This window comes from Arachis duranensis, chromosome 10 (genome assembly GCF_000817695.3).
Source record: "Arachis duranensis cultivar V14167 chromosome 10, aradu.V14167.gnm2.J7QH, whole genome shotgun sequence".
Classification (NCBI taxonomy): Eukaryota; Viridiplantae; Streptophyta; class Magnoliopsida; order Fabales; family Fabaceae; genus Arachis; species Arachis duranensis.
In genome coordinates, this window is record NC_029781.3 from 87,551,092 (window position 1) to 87,563,870 (window position 12,779).

At 45.0% G+C, this 12,779-nt stretch overlaps 17 non-coding genes and 4 pseudogenes across 17 annotated transcripts; all 21 read right to left on the bottom strand.

Annotated features, from left to right (window-relative positions):
• Positions 1-2,368: 2,368 nt before the first annotated feature.
• LOC127743549 (uncharacterized) lies at positions 2,369-2,487 on the bottom strand (annotated as a pseudogene).
• A 192-nt stretch (positions 2,488-2,679) lies between these two features.
• On the bottom strand, positions 2,680-2,798 carry LOC127743269 (5S ribosomal RNA). Its single transcript, XR_008004663.1, has one exon. It is a non-coding gene; the product is annotated as a 5S ribosomal RNA (ribosomal RNA).
• Positions 2,799-2,977: 179 nt separating this feature from the next.
• On the bottom strand, positions 2,978-3,096 carry LOC127743447 (5S ribosomal RNA). Its single transcript, XR_008004839.1, has one exon. It is a non-coding gene; the product is annotated as a 5S ribosomal RNA (ribosomal RNA).
• Positions 3,097-3,541: 445 nt separating this feature from the next.
• On the bottom strand, positions 3,542-3,660 carry LOC127743527 (uncharacterized; annotated as a pseudogene).
• A 191-nt stretch (positions 3,661-3,851) lies between these two features.
• On the bottom strand, positions 3,852-3,970 carry LOC127743347 (5S ribosomal RNA). The gene has a single exon (XR_008004739.1). It is a non-coding gene; the product is annotated as a 5S ribosomal RNA (ribosomal RNA).
• Positions 3,971-4,152: 182 nt separating this feature from the next.
• LOC127743302 (5S ribosomal RNA) lies at positions 4,153-4,271 on the bottom strand. Its single transcript, XR_008004696.1, has one exon. It is a non-coding gene; the product is annotated as a 5S ribosomal RNA (ribosomal RNA).
• A 214-nt stretch (positions 4,272-4,485) lies between these two features.
• Positions 4,486-4,604, bottom strand: LOC127743358 (5S ribosomal RNA). The gene has a single exon (XR_008004750.1). It is a non-coding gene; the product is annotated as a 5S ribosomal RNA (ribosomal RNA).
• Positions 4,605-4,787: 183 nt separating this feature from the next.
• Positions 4,788-4,906, bottom strand: LOC127743403 (5S ribosomal RNA). Its single transcript, XR_008004795.1, has one exon. It is a non-coding gene; the product is annotated as a 5S ribosomal RNA (ribosomal RNA).
• Positions 4,907-5,088: 182 nt separating this feature from the next.
• LOC127743493 (5S ribosomal RNA) lies at positions 5,089-5,207 on the bottom strand. The gene has a single exon (XR_008004884.1). It is a non-coding gene; the product is annotated as a 5S ribosomal RNA (ribosomal RNA).
• Positions 5,208-5,392: 185 nt separating this feature from the next.
• On the bottom strand, positions 5,393-5,511 carry LOC127743392 (5S ribosomal RNA). Its single transcript, XR_008004784.1, has one exon. It is a non-coding gene; the product is annotated as a 5S ribosomal RNA (ribosomal RNA).
• A 182-nt stretch (positions 5,512-5,693) lies between these two features.
• On the bottom strand, positions 5,694-5,812 carry LOC127743469 (5S ribosomal RNA). Its single transcript, XR_008004861.1, has one exon. It is a non-coding gene; the product is annotated as a 5S ribosomal RNA (ribosomal RNA).
• Positions 5,813-6,004: 192 nt separating this feature from the next.
• On the bottom strand, positions 6,005-6,123 carry LOC127743481 (5S ribosomal RNA). The gene has a single exon (XR_008004873.1). It is a non-coding gene; the product is annotated as a 5S ribosomal RNA (ribosomal RNA).
• Positions 6,124-6,303: 180 nt separating this feature from the next.
• LOC127743381 (5S ribosomal RNA) lies at positions 6,304-6,422 on the bottom strand. The gene has a single exon (XR_008004773.1). It is a non-coding gene; the product is annotated as a 5S ribosomal RNA (ribosomal RNA).
• Positions 6,423-6,605: 183 nt separating this feature from the next.
• LOC127743370 (5S ribosomal RNA) lies at positions 6,606-6,724 on the bottom strand. Its single transcript, XR_008004762.1, has one exon. It is a non-coding gene; the product is annotated as a 5S ribosomal RNA (ribosomal RNA).
• Positions 6,725-6,906: 182 nt separating this feature from the next.
• Positions 6,907-7,025, bottom strand: LOC127743586 (5S ribosomal RNA). The gene has a single exon (XR_008004971.1). It is a non-coding gene; the product is annotated as a 5S ribosomal RNA (ribosomal RNA).
• A 185-nt stretch (positions 7,026-7,210) lies between these two features.
• On the bottom strand, positions 7,211-7,329 carry LOC127743458 (5S ribosomal RNA). Its single transcript, XR_008004850.1, has one exon. It is a non-coding gene; the product is annotated as a 5S ribosomal RNA (ribosomal RNA).
• A 182-nt stretch (positions 7,330-7,511) lies between these two features.
• LOC127743516 (uncharacterized) lies at positions 7,512-7,630 on the bottom strand (annotated as a pseudogene).
• A 184-nt stretch (positions 7,631-7,814) lies between these two features.
• On the bottom strand, positions 7,815-7,933 carry LOC127743695 (5S ribosomal RNA). Its single transcript, XR_008005079.1, has one exon. It is a non-coding gene; the product is annotated as a 5S ribosomal RNA (ribosomal RNA).
• Positions 7,934-8,118: 185 nt separating this feature from the next.
• On the bottom strand, positions 8,119-8,237 carry LOC127743505 (5S ribosomal RNA). Its single transcript, XR_008004895.1, has one exon. It is a non-coding gene; the product is annotated as a 5S ribosomal RNA (ribosomal RNA).
• Positions 8,238-8,421: 184 nt separating this feature from the next.
• Positions 8,422-8,540, bottom strand: LOC127743538 (uncharacterized; annotated as a pseudogene).
• A 180-nt stretch (positions 8,541-8,720) lies between these two features.
• Positions 8,721-8,839, bottom strand: LOC127743280 (5S ribosomal RNA). The gene has a single exon (XR_008004674.1). It is a non-coding gene; the product is annotated as a 5S ribosomal RNA (ribosomal RNA).
• Positions 8,840-12,779: the final 3,940 nt, after the last annotated feature.

Genomic DNA, 12,779 nt, shown 5'->3' on the forward strand with positions numbered 1-12,779 from the left:
AAAGTCCTTTCTAACTTAAATTCTATCCTATTTATACACTTTCTAAATTGAGCTTCTGTTGTGTTTCTTGGGCTTTGAGGCCTTTCCTTGATTTCCTTTTGCTTTGGGTTTATGATCCATAATCCTGATGAGGCTGCTAATCCAATTCTGTAACATTCATTGAGCAAATTTAGTGATAAACAAGTAATGACACATGACTCAACAAATTGAAATTCCAGACTCATCAATTCTTCAGGCCCAATCCCATAAACCATGATATTCAATTGGGTTTCATACCAGATTATGTTTAAGTCAATGTTTGTGCTCAAATGCTAACTTAAACTGCAATATCTTTGGCCCAGAAACCCTCTCAAAAAGTGGCGTTTAAGTTGCAGTTTAAGCTTCAGTTTAAGGTTAAACTGAAGCTTAAACGTGGAAATGGAAGAAAGCAAACACGGAGTGTGAAATGTCGAACACGTTTAAGCTTCAGTTTAAGGTTAAATTGAAGCTTAAACGTGGAAATGAAGAAAGCAACCCTGGAGGAGAAATTGGGTCGAACACGTTTAAGCTCCAGTTTAAGGTTAAACTGGAGCTTAAACGTGGAAATGCTTCCTGGAGGGTGAAATGTCAAACACGTTTAAGCTCCAGTTTAACCTTAAACTGGAGCTTAAACGTGGAAATGAGAAAGCAAACCCTGGAGTAGAAAAATAGTCGAACACGTTTAAGCTCCAGTTTAAGGTTAAACTGGAGCTTAAACGTGGAAATGAGAAATCAAACCCTGGAGTAGAAAAATAGTCGAACACGTTTAAGCTCCAGTTTAAGGTTAAACTGGAGCTTAAACGTGGGAATGCTCCCTGGTGCATTTCTCATTTCTGGCGTTTAACTTCCAGTTTAAGGTTAAACTGGAGGTTAAACGCCAGTTTCAGCTCTTCTCAGCCTTCACGATTTTGGCGTTTAAGCTCCAGTTTAAGCTTAAACTGGAGCTTAAACGCCACTTCCCAGCATTATATGGCTTGGTAGTTTAAGTTCTAGTTTAAGCTTAAACTGGAACTTAAACTCCACATGTGATATTCAAGCTTCCTTTATTGATTTTGTTGCTTCCTTGCCTAGCCTCTTCTTCCCTGAAATCATCCAAACAACTGCCAGCATCCTGCAGCACCACACGCACCAAACACACACGCACAAGGCCGCACGCATCATTTTCTGCCCTGCCCTCCACAAGGGCAGGGCAGCCTCCTGGAAGCAACTTTTCTTGGGCTAAAAATTGGATTAAAAATCCAATTTAACTAATTTCTTCACCAAATCAAAAGCCCATCCAAATCCCAAGATCTAAGAATAGAAAGGGTATAAATAGGAGATAGTTTGATGTAATTAGGACCTTTCTTTTGAGCTTTGAATCTTTACTTTTATTTTTGAACTTTTGAACTTTCTCTTGGAGACTTCACTAAATTTCAGAGAATTGGGGAGGAGAATTGATCTCTATTCTTCCTCGTTCTTGCTTGAACATTTTTAATTCCTCTTCTGCATAATTGAGTTCAATTTCATTTCCTTTACTGCTTCTTCTTTAAATTCTGGTTAATTGCTTTGTGAACTTGGATCTGGGAAGGCAATTGAGATCTAGACTTTGCTATCTAGTCTCTTGAGTCCTGAGATCCCATTTTCCTTTTTGGTTCTTCTGTGAACCCCTGCTGCAATATAATTTCATTTCCTGTTTGAATTCTATTTACTCCCAATTCATCTTCTGCTTTATTAACTGTTGCAATTCGCTTTCCCTTGCTGAAATTCTGAATTCCCAATCCTCAACCCCCTTTTTCTATTCAAGCAATTTATATTTCTTGCACTTTAAGTTACTGCAATTTACATTTCTTGCACTTTAAGTTTCAGTCATTTAATTTCTTGTTCTTTATGATTAAGCATCTTTTACTTTCAGTTGTCTTTAATTTCTGCAATCCATCCCTCTCCCTTTACATTTCCTTCTGCTTTATTACTTGTTGCAATTCACTTTCCCTTGCTGAAATTCTGAATTCCCAATCCCCAACCCCCTTTTTCTATTCAAGCAATTTATATTTCTTGCACTTTAAGTTACTGCAATTTACATTTCTTGCACTTTAAGTTTCAGTCATTTAATTTCTTGTTCTTTATGATTAAGCATCTTTTACTTTCAGTTGTCTTTAATTTCTGCAATCCATCCCTCTCCCTTTACATTTCCTTCTATTTACTTACTGTTGGCTACAAAATCACTCAACCAATACTTGATTCGCTTGACTAAATCAACCAATAAACTAAAATTGCTCAATCCTTCAATCCCTGTGGGATCGACCTCACTCCCGTGAGTTTTATTACTTGATGCGACCCGGTACACTTGCCAGTGAGTTTTGTGTTGGATCGTTTTCCACACACCAAGGACTTCCCAGGAGGTCACCTATCCTAGTACTACTCTCGCCCAAGCACGCTTAACTGTGGAGTTCTGATGGGATCCGAAGCATTAGTGCTGGTATGATCGCACCTATTATAGTTCGCACACAAAAGTTTCTTAACCATGCGGCGCGAGAGAGCGTAACACTATCCGCGAAGCCTTGCAGGTACCGTAGGTGCCTGCCGAGGATGAGGCCATTCCGGCTCGCCCTTAGGTGTCCTACTCGGGATAGCGTCATTTAAAGAACGAGGGTCGGCACAACGTAAAAAAAAAAAGAAAAAAAAGAGGTGCAACACGAGGACTTCCCAGGAGGTCACCCAACCTAGTACTACTCTCGTCCAAGCATGCTTAACTGCAGAGTTCTGATGGGATCCGGTGCATTAGTGCTGGTATGATCGCACCTATTATAGTTCGCACACACAATTTTCTTAACCAAGGCGCGAGATAGCGTAACACTATCCGCAAAGCCATGTGGGTATCGTACATGCCTGCCGAGGATGAGGCCATTGCGGCTCACCCTTAGGTGTCCTACTCGAGATATCGTCATTTAAAGAACGAGGGTCGGCACGAGGTAAAAAAAAAGAGGTGCAACACGAGGACTTCCTAGGAGGTCACCCATCCTAATACTACTCTCGCCTAAGCACGCTGAACTACGGAGTTCTGATGGGATCCGATGCATTAGTGCTGGTATGATCGCACCTATTATGGTTCGCACACACAATTTTCTTAACCATGCGGCGCGAGAGAGCGTAACACTATCCGCGAAGCCTTGCGGGTACCGTTGGTGCCTGGCGAGGATGAGGCCATTGCGGCTCGCCCTTAGGTGTCCTACTCGGGATAGCGTCATTTAAAGAACGAGGGTCAGCACGAAGTAAAAAAAAAAAAAGAGGTGCAACACGAAGACTTCCCTGGAGGTCACCCATCCTAGTACTCTCTCGCCCAAGCACGTGCTGGTATGATCGCACCTATTATAGTTCACACACAAAATTTTCTTAACCAGGGCGCGAGATAGCGTAATACTATCCGCGAAGCCATGCGGGTACCGTAGGTGCCTACCGAGGATGAGGCCATTGCGGCTCGCCCTTTGGTGTCCTACTCAGGATAGCGTCATTTAAAGAACGAGGATCGGCACGACGTAAAAAAAAAGACGTGCAACACAAGGAATTCCCAGGCGGTCACCCATCCTAGTACTACTCTCGCCCAAGAGTGCATAACTGCAGAGTTCTGCTGGGATCCGGTGCATTAGTGCTGGTATGATCGCACCTATTATAGTTCGCACACAAAATTTTCTTAACCATGCGGTGCGAGAGAGCGTAACACTATCCGCGAAGCCTTGCAGGTACCGTAGGTGCCTGCCGAGGATGAGGCCATTTTGTCTCGCCCTTAGGTGTCCTACTCGAGATAGCGTCATTTAAAGAACGAGGGTCGGCACGACGTAAAAAAAAAGGAAAAAAAAGAGGTACAACACGAGGACTTCCCATGAGGTCACCCATCCTAGTACTACTCTCGCCCAAGAATGCTTAACTTCGGAGTTCTTATTGGATCCGGTGCATTAATGCTGGTATGATCGCACCTATTATAGTTCGCACACACAATTTTCTTAACCATGCGGCGCGAAAGAGGGTAACACTATCCGCGAAGCCTTGAAGGTACCGTAGGTGCCTGCCGAGGATGAGGCCATTGCGGCTTGCCCGTAGGTGTCCTACTCGGGATAGCGTCATTTAAAGAACGATGGTCGGCACGACGTATAAAAAAAAAAGGGGCAACACGAGGACTTCCCAAGAGGTCACCCATCCTAGTACTACTCTCGCCCAAGCATGCTTAACTGCGGAGTTCTGATGGGATCCGGTGCATTAGTTCTGGTATGATCGCACCTATTATAGTTTGCACACACAATTTTCTTAACCATGCGGCGCGAGAGAGCATAACACTATCCGCGAAGCCTTGCGGGTACCGTAGGTGCTTGCCGAGGATGAGGCTATTGCGGCTCGCTCTTAGGTGTCCCACTCGGGATAGTGTCATTTAAAGAACGAGGGTCGGCACGACGTAAAAAAAAAAAAAAAAGGGGTCGGCACGACGTTAAAAAAAAAGAGGTGCAACACGAGGACTTCCCTGGAGGTCACCCATCCTAGTACTACTCTCGTCCAAGCACGCTTAACTGTGGAGTTCTGATGGGATTCGGTGCATTAGTACTGGTATGATCGCACCTATTATAGTTCGTACACACAATTTTCTTCACCATGCGGCGCGAGATAGCGTAACACCATCCGCGAAACCATGTGGGTACCCTAGGTGCCTGCCGAGGATGAGGCCATTGCGGCTCGACCTTAGGTGTCCTACTCGGGACAGCGTCATTTAAAGAACGAAGGTCGACACGACGTAAAAAAAAAAAGAGTTGCAACACGAGGATTTCCCAGGAGGTCACACATCCTAGTACTACTCTCGCCCAAGCACGCTTAACTGCGAAGTTCTGATGGGATGCGGTGCATTAGTGCTGGTATGATCGCACCTATTATAGTTCGCACACACAATTTTCTTAACCATGCGGTGCGAGAGAGTGTAACACTATCCGCGAAGCCTTGCGGGTACCGTAGGTGCCTGCCGAGGATGAGGCCAATGCGGCTCGCCCTTAGGTGTCCTACTCGGGATAGCGTCATTTAAAGAACGAGTGTCGACACGACGTAAAAAAAAAAGAGTTGCAACACGAGGACTTCCCAGGAGGTCACACATCCTAGTACTACTCTCGCCCAAACACACTTAACTGCGGACTTTTGATGGGATCCGGTGCATCAGTGCTGGTATGATCGCACCTATTATAGTTCGCACATGAAATTTTCTTAATGATGCGGCGCGAGAGAGCGTAACACTATCCGCGAAGCCTTACAGGTACCGTAGGTGCCTGTTGAGGATGAGGCCATTCCGGCTCGCCCTTAGGTGTCCTACTCGGGATAGCGTCATTTAAAGAACGAGGGTCGGCACGACGTAAAAAAAAAAAAAGAGGTGCAACACTAGGACTTCCCTGGAGGTCACCCATCCTAGTACTACTCTCGCCCAAGCACGCTTAACTATGGAGTTCTGATGGGATCCGGTGCATTAGTACTGGTATGATGGCACCTATTATAGTTCGCACACACAATTTTCTTAACCATGCGGCGCGAGAGAGTGTAACACTATCCGCGAAGCCTTGCGGGTACCTAAGGTGCTTGCCGAGGCTGCGGCCATTCCGGCTCGCCCTTAGGTGTCCTACTTGGGATAGCGTCAATTAAAGAACGAGGGTCGGCCCGATGTAAAAAAAAAAGAGTTGCAACACGAGGACTTCCAAAGAGGTCACCGATCCTAGTACTACTCTCGCCCAAGCATGCTTAACTGCGGAGTTCTGATGGGATCCGGTGCATTAGTGCTGGTATGATCGCACATATTATAGTTCGCACACACAATTTTCTTAACCATGCGGCGCGAGGGAGTGTAACACTATCCACGAAGCCTTGCGGGTACCGTAGGTGCCTGCCGAGGATGAGGTCATTGCGGCTCGCCCTTCGGTGTCTTACTCGGTCTAGAGTCATTTAAAGAACAAGAGTCTGCTCGACGTAAAAAAAAGAAGAAAAAAAAGAGGTGCAACAAGAGGACTTCCCCGGAGGTCACCCATCCTAGTACTACTCTCGCCCAAGCACGCTGAACTCCGGAGTTCTGATGGGATCTGGTGCATTAGAGCTGGTATGATCGCACCTACTATAGTTCGCACGCACAATTTTCTTAACCATGTGGTGCGAGAGAGCGTAACACTATCCGCGAAGCCTTGCGGGTACCGTAGGTTCTGCCGAGGATGAGGCCATTGCGGCTCACCCCTCGGTGTCCTACTCGGGATAACGTCATTTAAAGAACGAGGGTCGGCATGACGTAAAAAAAAAGAGTTGCAACACGAGGACTTCCCAGGAGGTCACACATCCTAGTACTACTCTCGCCCAAGCACGCTTAACTACAGAGTTCTGATGGGATCCGGTGCATTAGTGCCGGTATGCTCGCACCTATTATAGTTCACACACAAAATTTTCTTAACCATGCGGCACAAGAGAGCGTAACACTATCCGTGAAGCCTTGCGGGTACCATAGGTGCCTGCCAAGGATGAGGCCATTGCGGCTCGCACTTAGGTATCCCACTCAGGATAGCGTCAATTAAAGAACGAGGGTCGGCACGACTTAAAAAAAAAATACGGTGCAACACAAGGACTTCCCAGGAGGTCACCCATCCTAGTACCACTCTCGCCCAAGCATGCTTAACTACAGAGTTCTGATGGGATCCGGTGCATTAGTGCTGGTATGATCGCACCTATTATAGTTCGCACACATAATTTTCTTAACCATGCGGCATGAGAAAGCGTAATACTATCCGCGAAGCCTTGTGGGTACCTTAGCTGCCTGCCGAGGATGAGGCCATTGCGGCTCGCCCTTAGGTGTCCTACTCAGGATAGCGTGAATTAAAGAACGAAGGTCAGCATGACGTAAAAAAAAAAGAGGTGCAACACGAGGACTTCCCAGGAGGTCACCCATCCTAGTACCACTCTCGCCCAAGCACGCTGAACTGCGGAGTTCTGATGGGATCCGGTGCATTAGTGCTGGTATGATCGCACCTATTATAGTTCGCACACACAATTTTTTTAACCATGCGGCGCGAGAGAGCATAACACTATCCGCGAAGCCTTGTGGGTACCTTAGTTGCCTGCCGAGGATGAGGCCATTGCGGCTCGCCCTTAGGTGTCCTACTCAGGATAGCGTCAATTAAAGAACGAAGGTCGGCACGACGGAAAAAAAAAAAAAGAGGTGCTACACGATGACTTCCCAGGAGGTCACCCATCCAAGTACTACTCTCGCCCAAGCATGCTGAACTACGGAGTTCTGATGGGATCCGGTGCATTAGTGCTGGTATGATCGCACCTATTATAGTTCGCACACACAATTTTTTTAACCATGCGGCGCGAGAGAGCGTAACATTATCCGCGAAGCCTTGCGGAAACCGTAGGTGCATGCCGAGGATGAGGCCATTGCGGGTCGCCCTTAGATGTCCTACTCGGGATAGCGTCATTTAAAGAACGACGGTCGGCACGACGTAAAAAAAAATGAGGAGCAACACGAGGACTTCCCAAGAGGTCACCCATCCTGCTACTACCCTCGCCCAAGCATGCTTAACTACATAGTTCTGATGGGATCCGATGCATTAGTGCTGTTATGATCGCACCTATTATAGTTCGCACACACAATTTTCTTAACCATGCGGCGCGAGAGAGCGTAACACTATCTGCAAAGCCTTGCGAGTACCTTAGCTGCCTGCCGAGGATGAGGCCATTGTGGCTCGCCCTTAGGTGTCCTACTCGGGATAGCGTCATTTAAAGAACGAGGGTCGGCACGACGTAAAAAAAAAAAAGAGGTGCAACACGATGACTTCCCAAGAGGTCACCCATTCTAGTACTACTCTCGCCCAAGCACGCTTAACTGCGGAGTTCTGATGGGATCCGGTGTATTAGTGCTGGTATGATCGCACCTATTATAGTTCGCATACACAATTTTCTTAACCATGCAGCGCGAGAGAGCGTAACACTATCCGCGAAGCCTTGCGGGTACCGTAGGTGCCTGCCGAGGATGAGGCCATTGTGGCTCACCCTTAGGTGTCCTACTCGGGATAGCGTCACTTAAAGAACGAGGGTCGGCACGACGTAAAAAAAAAAAAAGAGGAGCAACACGAGGACTTCCCAAGAGGTCAGCCATCCTAGTACTACTCTCGCCCAAGCATGCTTAACTACAGAGTTCTGATGGGATCCGGTGCATTAGGGCTTGTATGATCGCACATATTATAGTTCGCACACACAATTTTATTAACCACGCGGCGCGAGAGAGCGTAACACTTTCCGCGAAGCCTTGCGTGAACCTTAGCTACTTGCCGAGGATGAGGCTATTGCGGCTCGCCCCTTAGGTGTCCTACTCGAGATAGCGTCAATTAAAGAACGAGGGTCGGCACGACGTAAAAAAAAAAAGAGGTGCAACACGAGGACTTCCCAGGAGGTCACCGATCCAAGTACTACTCTCGCCCAAGCACGCAAAAATGTGGAGTTCTGATGAGATCTAGTGCATTAGTGCTGGTATTATCGCACCTATTATAGTTCGCACACACAATTTTCTTAACCATGCGGCGTGAGAGAGCGTAATACTATCCACGAAGCCTTGTGGGTACCTTAGCTGCCTGCCGAGGATGAGGCCATTGCGGCTCGCCCTTAGGTGTCCTACTCGGGATATCGTCTTTTAAAGAACGAGGGTTGGCACGATGTAAAAAAAAAAGGAGCAACACGAGGACTTCCCACGAGGTCACCCATCCTAGTACTACTCTCGCCCAAGCATGCTTAACTACAGAGTTCTGATGGGATCCGGTGCATTAGTGCTGGTATGATCGCACCTATTATAGTTCGCACACACAATTTTCTTAACCATTCGGCACGAGAGAGCGTAACACTATCCGCGAAGCCTTGCGGGTACCTTAGCTGCTGATGCCAGGGTATCTTGGCCAGTTTCACTGACCTTTTCTTTACTATTTTTAAGGTAGTTTCATGCATTTCCTTAGGAAATAAGCTACTTTTGGGTAGATATTCACTTACACCTTGATTCAAGCATACATTCTGAATTTTACATGATTTCTTGAGGATGTTGCATGAGTTTAATAACAAATTGTATGTTGCATTACCCATGACTTGGACTAGAACTTTGATGCACTCTATTGCTTGATTTCAGGACCAAAGGAAGCAAGGAAGAACCACTTAGCAGTCACGATAATCTAATTAACGTTACCACTAACGTGGAATGGGAGGTAACTTGCAAAGTTAATTAGAAAAGTGATTGCCAATAACGCTCTCGAAGCCATCATTGCCCACGTTAAGAGTCACGTTAACTAAGTTAACGTGAATTCTAACGTGAAGAAAGGACTTTGAGCCAACGTTAGTGACACTTAACATTATCACTAACGTTGGCCAATAATCATAAGTGGCCACGTTAGAGTCCACATTAACTTAGTTAACGTGGCCTCTAACGTTAAAAGGGTGAAGGAAGCCAACGTTAGTAACACTCAACATTGTCACTAACGTTGGCCTAAGGTGCAATGTACCACGTAACTCCCACGTTAACTTGGTTAACGTGGGAGCTAACGTAAGAGGCAAGGGTGGTCGACAACGTTAGTGACACCCAACATTGTCACTAACGTTGGAAGCAACCACAAAACCCCAAGGAGCCACGTTAACTTCCACGTTAACTTAGTTAACGTGGAATGCTAACGTTGATGAGTGAAAGATGAGCCAACGTTAGTGACACTCAACATTGTCACTAACGTTGGGGATGGCTAAGAATGGCAACGTTAGAAGCCATGTTAACCTAGTTAACGTGGACTCTAACGTGAGACATTGGGGCACATTGGAACGTTAGTGACAATGTTGAGTGTCACTAACGTTCTCGAAGGTTGGTAAGGCCACGTTAGAAGCCACGTTAACCTAGTTAATGTGGGCTCTAACGTGAGGCAAAGGGGTACATTGGAACGTTAGTGACAATGTTGAGTGTCACTAACGTTCTCGAACTCATACTTTCACTAAAACGTTAACACCCCTAACGTCCTGAGCTAAATTCTCTGCCCACTTCACATTTTCTCTCTGCAAGTAAAACCAAGCCCAAATGAAGAAGAGAACTGCTTCAAACTCAAGATCCAAAGGCCCAAGACTTGAAGAGCCAACTAGAAGCTAAGAAGAGTAGTATATATAGGAGTAGCTTTGAATTATTTAGAGAGTTCGAAAAGTTGGAAAAGGGCACTACTCTCTGTATTTTACTCTTCTAGTTCTATGATGTATTCTCCATCTTTGTTTTCATTTTCTAGAGCTATGAACAACTAAACCTCTTTCATTGGGTTAGGGAGCTCTGTTGTAAGTTGATGGATCAATACTAGTTTTCATTATTGTTCTTCTATCTTTTCTCTTGATTTTACTTGAAAGCTTTCGATCTTCATCCCATTGGGTAGTTAACTTGGAAAAGAAGCTATTCAAACTTGGATCTCTTCTGAGCCTTGAAAGAGGAATGAAGAGATCAAGCTAGAAATGCTTTCTAATGCTGGACCAAATTGGGTTTGGATGGATATGTGACTATAATCCTCTCAATACTTGATTTGGGAAATGCATGTGGTATAATCAGTGACCACACTTCATCTCTTCTCATGAGCAATTGACCAAGGAATTGGCTATTGATCAAGATTTGAGAGATTGAATTGCAAGAAATTTTAATTCAATCAATTAAGATTGCCAAGGAGTTCAATGAGTGCATTGATTGAGGAAGAGATGAAAATGAACTTGATCCGGAGAATTGCAACATCTCCTGCGCCCAATGAACTCCCCAATTCTGATCGCACCCATTCTCTTTAATTTCTGCGTTTACTTTCATGAGCAAACACCCCATTCCCATTTACAATTCTACAATTTACTTTCAGTCATTTACTTTCAGCCCTTTAATTCTAGCATTTACTTTTTCTGCTATTTACATTCCCGCCATTTTATTTTCTGCAAATCTCAACCCAAATTCTGAATTCGCTCAACTAGAACATTCTTCTAATTAAAGTTGCTTGATCAATCAATCCCTGTGGGATTCGACCTCACTCTATTGTGAGTTTTTACTTGACGACAAATTCGGTAAACTTGCCGAAGGAAAATTGTTGAGAGACAGTTTCCACCTGCATCAAGTTTATGGCGCCGTTGCCGGGGATTGATTGTGCATCAACAATGATTAAATTAGGAGATCACTAAATTGAGCATTTTTGTTTTTTTGATTTAATTTTCTGTTTGAGTAATTTACTTTCTGTCTTAGTTAACCTCTCCCCTTCCCCCTCTACTCTTTCGTGTTCTTTGTTATTTACCATTCAGTTTGGTAACCCACTAACTATTTGATATATTGCATCACTCACAACTAACAGTAATTCTGACAGTAATACTATCTGCACATATTGTTACTTGCTTGTACTTGTTGGTTGTATGACAGGGAGAAGAAGCGGGGCTTCAACTTCCTTCGATTCTGAACCAGAGAGGACCCTCCTTAGATTAAGGAGGGAAGCAAGAGAAAAACATGCAATCGGTGCTAAAAAGGAGGAGGAACACTTTGAACTAAACATGGAAGGCAACATGGAAAACCAACATGAAGAAGAGGCTAATAACCATGGGGGAGGAGGTAGAGCAAATCATGCTGGGGAGGATAGAAGAGTGTTAGGCTCTTACATCAATCCAAACCCAGGCAACTGTGGAAGTAGCATTCAGAAGCCCACCATACATGCCAACAATTTCGAGCTAAAACCTCAGCTCATCACTCTTGTGCAGAATAATTGCTCATTTGGAGGAGGTGCTCAAGAAGACCCGAATCAATACTTGACCACCTTCTTGAGGATTTGTGACACAGTGAAGTCCAATGGAGTCCACCCGAATGTCTATAGGCTGCTCTTGTTCCCTTTTTCACTCAGGGACAAGGCATCCAAATGGCTTGAATCCTTCTCAAAAGAAAGTTTGACAAATTGGGAGGAGGTAGTGAATAAGTTTTTGGCAAAGTTTTACCCCCCCTCAAAGGATCAATAGGCTGAGAACTGAAGTGCAGATGTTCAGACAGCAAGATGGGGAGACACTTTATGAAGCTTGGGAAAGGTTCAAAGACCTAACAAGGAGGTGTCCACCAAATATGTTCAATGAATGGGTGCAGTTGCACATCTTCTATGAAGGCTTGTCATATGAATCAAAGAATGCAGTAGACCATTCCTCTGGAGGATCATTGAACAAGAAGAAGACCATTGAAGAAGCCATATATGTAATTGAGACTGTAGCTGAGAATGACTACTTCTATGCTTCCGAAAGAGGGAACACTAGAGGAGTGATAGAGCTAAACAATGTAGATGCTCTGCTGGCTCAGAACAAGCTCATTACCAAGCAGCTAGCTGGTGCGCGAAATTGTGAACAATACTTTTCACAACTCTCATAATCCCCGGTCATGAACCCCAAAAACTTGGTAGCTCAGTACCATGGCATTACACAACTTCGCACAACTAACCAGCAAGTGTACTGGGTCGTCCAAGTAATAAACCTTACGCGAGTAAGGGTCGATCCCACGGAGATTGTTAGTATGAAGCAAGCTATGGTCATCTTGTAAATCTTAGTCAGGCAAACTCAAATGGATGTATGATGATGAACGAAATAAACATAAAGGTAAAGATAGAGATACTTATGTAATTCATTGGTAGGAACTTCAGATAAGCGCATGAAGATGCCTTCCCTTCCGTCTCTCTGCTTTCCTACTGTCTTCATCCAATCCTTCTTACTCCTTTCCATGGCAAGCT